We start from the raw sequence: 8,143 nt of genomic DNA on the forward strand, positions 1-8,143 counted from the left end.
AAGATGGAGAGTTGGGAAGAAAAAATCCCTTAGTTAATTTGGAGGTTCATTCCCTTCATTTTTAATATAACATGAGAAAATATTAAAATATAAAATTGGGTGGTGTAATGTTTTAAATAATAATATTTAAATTATTAAATATTAAAATATTTAATATTTTAACAATATTTATTAAACTTTATTTTAACAAGACTTTATGATGGCCAGCGCTCCTAAAAAAAACTTTAGAGTGTTCAGTGCTACTAGAAAAAGAGTTCAGGAACAAATTAACACCAAAGGATATGGTTAAAGTCTTACATGTAGTGCGTATGCCCCATGCACATGCCACGTCAGCAAAAAAAAAAAGAAAAATTAATGGTTTATTAATAGAGGGGATTTTTTGCTCATCGAAAGAATAGTTTAGAGGTAAAATTGCCCTATTTAAGAGTACAGGATGCCCAACGCTTTTAAAAAATAAATATAAAGATAAAATTGGACCTTAACTCAATGTGAAATCTCTGGTTCTGGTATCAGTCATAGCTGTTGCAATGTTGAAAGCTAGTGGTGCTGGTGAGTCCTCATTTTAACAGTACAAATCATTAATAAATTACCGAAGAATCGTGATCTTGTTTTTCACTGCAAGATAGCATCATGATCTTGGACATCGTTATCTCAAATATGATCAAATGTTTGAATTCAGTTTCCTCGTTGAACCATTTGTGGAGAGAAGATTGTATTTTTGTAGTTTTCAGTGGCCAACATCTTCACTTCATTACTTTGACATATACGTACAGAAAGGAGATGATTGCCAAGTTTGTACTCGGGAAATATATGAACGTTGTCCTTGCCTCTTAAAGCATGGATGCTATACATGGAATAAATCTCAACCACAATCATCAACACTTACCCCTCTTGGTATTGCTAAATCAACAGTACTGACATTTCTCAGTTTCATTAATTTCTGATGATTTAAATCATATATCTATTGTAATAACCTCTATTGTGGCTAATGAAATCGATATATTTCAATGTGTCAAATTTATTTTTGGAAAAACTACAATTAGGTCTCATATAAGAAACTTATTTTAAAGGAAGTTCCAGGAATTTGTGCAAATACACTGAAGTCCCATGGAACTAGATTGTAACTAATTTATCATATAAAATGACATAAATGTTCTTAAACTCTCACTACTTTGACTAGTATCGATGGGCGTTGACCAACCACCAACTGCTGTTGAATAGTTACATATTGGCAAACATTGATTGATCAAAAAATTATTTTTTAAAAAAGTTTTATTAAAATATGAATCCTTTAATGTTTACAAGTCAAATATCAAATATTAACAAGTAAATATTCAATCTCTTATAGTATTAATATTTTAATATTTACAAATTATAAAAATTAAGAAGTTTAACATGTAAATATGCAAAATTTAACTTGTATATCTACGAGGTTGACTTGTAAATATTTAACCTCTTAATATTATATATAAGATGTCAATTTGTAAATGGAAGAAGTTTGAGTTGTAAATATTAAAATATGAATAATTTAATAATTTTTTTAAAAATATTTTTTAACAGGTCAACACCGGCTGTTGATTGGTCAACAATGCAAGTTGCCGGTCAACAACCATCAATGGTAAGTTAACGGCAATCAAATGAGTGGGAGTCCAAACATTGACGACCACGAGTTTTGATTTTTGGTACAAGAGAAAGTGAGGTCACACAGAAGCAGTGAGTGAGAGTACTCGAGTGAAGAAAAGACGATTCGGCTTGAAGTGAGTGTCAATAGAACGGCATTTAGTGTTTGAAATTCTTCTCATGCATTTCTCATCGCACTCCCAAGACTGGAGTGAAAGGGGTAAAGGAGTAAGGGGGCACCTTCCATCAGCCCCCCATTTATTCAATTTTTCGATTCGCTAGCTTTTACGCTTCTTATTTTTTTAAATATATCCAGGACCCCAACTCAAGGGTGCAATTTAATTTAAAATATGAATAATTGCAAAAATAATATGTTTTTCAATTATTCTCTTCCTGATTTTTATCTTTTCAAATTTTTGTACAGTAAGTTTATTTTCAAGAAAATTGAAAATATATATCCTAATGAAAGGTATAAGAAAACCAATTCGAAAGGAAGCTCTTTCTATTATTGCTGGTATGTCGGTAAAGTTTCTCAAGAAATATTGCTAACATGTATTCAAAACCTAGAGGTTTTTGTATTTTTTTTAATTAAACATTTTTATGTAGAGAAATTATGTAATTATATACATAATATTTATTTATATATATATATTAGTTCGAAAGAAAATATTTTTTTTTCAAAATTTCTCAAACAACAAGATATATTATATTGATATTGACTTGTAAATCCCAAACAAAGGGATGAAAACAATGATTGTGTGGGATTTGGGTAGTGGGTACATACAAAACAAATTATAATATTATTATTTAAGATCTAGAAAATCATAGGACCATATTTTTCCTTTTTAGAAAAAAATACAAAATCATGTTTGTCTTTTATGGAGGCCATTTCATTAGTCTTCACTTGCTTTAAGTTCTCACTCCCCCTTGCCCCTCTAAATTATATTTGACCATGGATGCAGAGTTACAAGATGAGAGAAACCATAGTGTAAACCTCAATAACCATATACATGCAAGCTTAAGGAATTTGAGGGGTTGCATATGCCCCTGAGCAAACGTGGCTCAGCCACAGAGTCCAAGAGCATTTGTATTATTTTATATAGTAAATTAATTATAACCAAATTCCAATTGAATCTGAGTGTATTTTTGATAATTTATGAGACTTAGTTATAAATAAGTTTTTTATATGGGACTTCTTTGTAATTTTTCCATTTTGGTTAAAAGCTTTGATCGATGTGAGGTACATAATCAAATCATAAAGATTGGTTGTTAAATATACTCGAGCCATCATTTAACATTAATGTCATGTCTTGTACATTTGATTTGTGAAGGTAAAATAAGAAAGGGGAAAGAAAAAAGACAAGCTGTCCCGAATGAATCAAATCAAAAAATGACCACAACTAATAAGAAACAAAATAATAATAACACCGATCAAATAGTAACGTGGCTAGTAATGAGGTTAGATATTTGCAAAACTTTTTAGTGAACACTATATTGAAAGTACAAGCGACAAAGGCCATGTCAATAAATTTTGATTGTCAAATAACAATATCTTAAAACTAAAATATTAAGAACATTTAACATGGTTCAATTGAACTAAGGAAAAACTTGAAATCCATATCTTTATTTAAAATTTAAGTAATTTTTCAATTTTGTTTTAATTAAATGCTACCTATGTCCCATTTTATAAAATACTTTTAAAGATGATTTAGTATCTCAAATATAAGACACTGGTAAAAATAAAGTTTCATTAATTATACTCTTTTAAATATTACCCTTCACTCCTTATTATATTCTATCTCTCACTATTTAATGTTTCAAAAAAGAGTTATATAAAGTATAGGGTATTTTTAAAAATTTACATTTATGTTTTTTTTAAAATATTATGAAGTATATTTAATGGACTTTATTGGTATATATATATTTGTAAAAAAAAAAAATCTTATAAATTGGAATAAAGGGACTGCTTATATAGACTATAATTACGTACTCTCTCACACCACTCTCTAATGAGAATAAAAAATTAGAAATCTTTCTGATAAAAAATCAATGACATGTCTTATGATTAGAAAAAAAAAACTATCCCCATGAGAGTGTATCTTAAGGCTTTCTAATTGATGAGTATAATCTTGTTAAAAAGTGTCCCATAAACTGAAATGGAGAGAGAAAATAATACAAGGTCATGACAAATCTTAACTCATAAGGCTTTGATTAAAAATTCAAATATCAATGCTAAATTACTAATCAAGTACTTTCCCTAGACTAAAATAGTTGAAAATTATTTTCACAATACGACTTTATGTTAGATTAATTGATATAAGGGACAGTGTGGGTCAAACTAAGGTTGAAATCTTTTTCTTTCCAAAAGCAAGCTGAAATCTTTTAGACGTGACAAAAAAATTATTTCCACAATTGAAAATACCAATCACAATTACTTAGACATTTTTAGCATTCACCCTCCTATTTATTATTTCTTTTTTTTATTTTGCACAAACATCCTTCTATTTGAAAAAAATATGTTTGAAATACAGTTGGACATTATATTAAATAGAGGTATCTCTTCCATCCGGATTTGAATCTTGATGACTACATCATGAGTGACTACTTTCTCTTACTAGATCCAATCTCCATTGGTTACTCTTATTTATTATTTCAAAGTAGGAACTTTGCATTTAAATGAACTAAATGCAAATACAATGTATTGGAAAGATATAGAGGAAAAAAAATAGTGAACATGAAAATAGAATGGGGCCTTCCACTATTAAATTCATGTTTGTCATTCTACAACTAAATATGGAGGACTAAAACGCTATACAATAATTGTATAAAAAACCCTACATATAGATATATAATACTCCCTCCTGTCCATATTGTAAGACTTCTTCAACATTTTACATATATTAAGAAAAGTTAATATTTTATTTCATTAAAAAATGATATGTACTTTCATTTTTATTTTTTGATTTAGATAATGATACAACTACATTAAATATCTTCATAATTTAAAAATGATAAAATTAGACAAAATAGTCTAATTATTACAATTAATTCCTACATTTTCGACCAAAAATTAAGGTGTCTTATAAACAGAAGCGGAGGGAGTAATAAATTCATAAAAGATGGATGGAGTACCAATCTCAAGGCATTAATTGCATATTTTTAATTTAATACTAGTAATTTGTTCTATTAATGTAATAAATAACTCACGAATAGTCGTATAAAAAGAGAGTTAGGTGGTGTCAAATTGCTGCATCTATTCAGAAGGCAAGATGTGGCTCCAAATGCGAAATCTCTGATAATGCTATTAGTCATAGCTGTTGAAATGTTGAAAGCTTGTGGTGCTGGTGAGTCCTCTCTTTTTGGAAGAACAGTACAAATCATTAATAAATTACCGAAGCATCGTGTTCTATTTTTTCATTGCAAGGATAAGCATCAAGATCTTGGACGGCGTTATCTTGAATATGATCAAATGTTCGAATTCAGTTTCCTCGTAGAACCGTTTCTGGAGAAAAAATTGTATTTTTGTAGCTTTCATTGGCCAACATCTCCACTTCATTACTTTGACATATACATACAGAAACGAGATGATTGCCAAGTTTGTACTTGGGAAATATATGAACGTTGTCCTTGCCTCAAAAGGCATGGATGCTATACTTGGAATAAATCTCAACCACAATCATCAACACTCACTCTTCTTGGTGTCGCTAAATCCAATAGTACTGAGTACTGACATTTCTCAATTTCATTTCTGATTACTAAAATCATGTACTTAATGTAATAGCCTTTATCATGGCTAATGAAATCCATACCTACCAATTTAAATTTATGTCAAATTTATTTAGTTAAAAGCATTGATCGATATGAAGCATGTAATAAAGCATGAACGGTGAAGCACGGTCGCAACGCAAAGTTGCTTAGCAGAAAAACAAGCCTTTTTTTTTTTTTTGTTGTGGGGGTGGTGGGGCGGGACAACAATGATTAATTACAAATGGCATTGACAACATCAATGAAGGTAAACTAAAGAACATGTTGATCTCTAGTTAAAAAACAAGGCTGTTTCAAAATTGAAAACAAAAGGTTAATAGCAAAGACAAAAACGAAGGGATTTTCCTGTATCTTTCACAAAAGGTTGATCTTAAGAAACATTTTAACTTGGATAAATGGTGAAAGGAAAATTAATGTTAATAATACTTATTATAACACAATGAATTCTTGGAAAAGAGGAAATTAAGACTCTATCTTGTCCCTATGTAAAGCACACTTGTAAGTTCAAACCAGCTCACCTAAACCAAGGAGATGCGGTTAAGTTATCAAATTTGTCTCTAAAGATAGAGTAAATTAAACTTTCAATTTTATCCAAATTTAAATGAAAAATTTTCAAATTTGGATCACATTTTTTGTCATAGTTCTCTTTGTCCCAAATTATAAGACATTTTTAGTGAAGATTTAGCGTTTCAAAATATAAGACACTTTGATAAAAATAAGGTTTCATTAATGATACTTTTTCAAAATTACCCTTCCCATATATTCTCTCTTTTCAATATTCTTTCATCAATGGAATGTTAAATGAAGGGTATTTTTGAAAGTTTATATTTTTTGTCTTGAAAAAGTAAAGTTATAAAGTGTATTTAATGAGATTTATTAGTATGTGAGATTTTGTCTAAAAGTGTCTTAAAATTTGGGATTGATGGAGCATTTTAAATTGGGGTAATGTTGGAAAAGCATAATAAATACTCAATCAAGTGCCTTATTAAGGACTAAAGAATCATTTTAAAAGATATCCTATAATAGTGATTGAAAGTAGTAAATACTAGAGTATTTTAGAAAAAAGTATCACAAATTTTTTACACATTAAATACAAATAAACTATGGGCAAATTATATACATGTCCCATGGAGTAGACTTATTTACAAATAAGTCTTACAAAATTTAAAAATCATAGCCAAGTCACTAGGGACCTAGTGTAATTTGAAATAAGGATGTAAAGACCATAATGCCCTTATTAAAAAATACATTGCATCAACATAATCAGGTAATTTATAACTATTTGATTAGTAATTTACAACTATTACTTCAACCATTTACAATTCTAACTTACAAATCCAATAGTTAAACTGATCATGCATTACAATTTTAATACTAATTATATACAATTGTTTTATTAGTAATTTACAACTATCATTTTAACATTTTTAAAACTATAATTTCACATATCTAATAGTTAAACCGGTCATACATTACTAGCAAAATTTAATATTAATTATTTACAACTACTTCATCAATAATTTAAAACTATTACTTCAATATTTTACAACTCTAGTTTCACATATCTAATAGTTAAACTAATCATGTGTTACTAACAAAGTTTAACACTAATTATTTAAAACTACTTCATTAGTAATTAATTACAACTATGGCTTTAACTTTTTATAATTTTAACTTCATATATCTAATAAGTAAGGCGATGTTGTCTTTGCACCCCAATTTTAAATTATACTCAGGTCCCAAAAGACATAGTTATGGTTTTAAAATTTCACAAGATTTATGTACAAATAAGTCTACTCCATGAGATTTGTGAACACTGTATTTTGTTCGGAAATTTTTAAAATTTAATAAAAATAATAATAAATTCAACCAAAAAATATAAAAATGAAAAAAATAAAATTCAATCCTTTTTAGAATTATATTAAAAAAATAAAATTTTTAATTAATAGGGTTTAATTTTATTTTAACCTAGATAATCTCTTGTTGGTTAAGATTTTATTTCATTAAAACAACCAAGAAATAAAAAAATACAAAAAAAAATTTAATCCTTTTAGGATTATATTTTCAAAAAAAAATCTTGCTTGAGTGTTTGAAAAAGCTCACCCAAATTATTTCAACTATTCAAGATATTAGGAACTAACTTTTTGAGAATCAACTTTTTTTTTAAAATTTCTTCCTTTAAATTTTGTTTTTTTCCTAAAAAAGAAAGATATGCTTGCTTATTTCAAAATAATATTTTTTTTCTTAATTTCTGAAATTAATAAACATGATTAAAAAGTAAAAAAAAAAATTATAGTTTTTTTGGAAAAAAAATAATAATATAAACCAAAGGGTTAAACGTTGGGTTTCACCCGTCGGCTTCTAAAATCCTTCATTCGGTGAAACATGCGAACGAAGAAACCCAGAAGAAAAGGCACCAAAAGGCAGAAAAGAAAGGAACCGGGAAGAGCAAAGACCAGACGCGTGCGAAGGAGAAGAGCAAAGTCACACATACCCACAGCCCAAAAAGCTAAAGGCCACACGTAGAGAGGAAGCAGAGGAACCCAGACGAAAGAGAAAGAGGAAGGAAGGAAACGCACGAGGAAGAGCAGAGCAGACGCATATAGATGGCAGTCACACACACAAGCGAACAGAGCAGAATCACAGGCGCAAGAACGCCACTGGATGTAGTAATTAGAGAGGAGTGAAGCACGCAATCAGTTTTCCATCCCCCACGCAAACTTTTGAAGCTAAATCTGGTAAGATTTTAGATTTATTA

The sequence above is a fragment of the Prosopis cineraria genome, unplaced genomic scaffold (assembly GCF_029017545.1).
Source record: "Prosopis cineraria cultivar Desert tree isolate PC_DT_omini unplaced genomic scaffold, ASM2901754v1 PC13, whole genome shotgun sequence".
NCBI lineage: Eukaryota > Viridiplantae > Streptophyta > Magnoliopsida > Fabales > Fabaceae > Prosopis > Prosopis cineraria.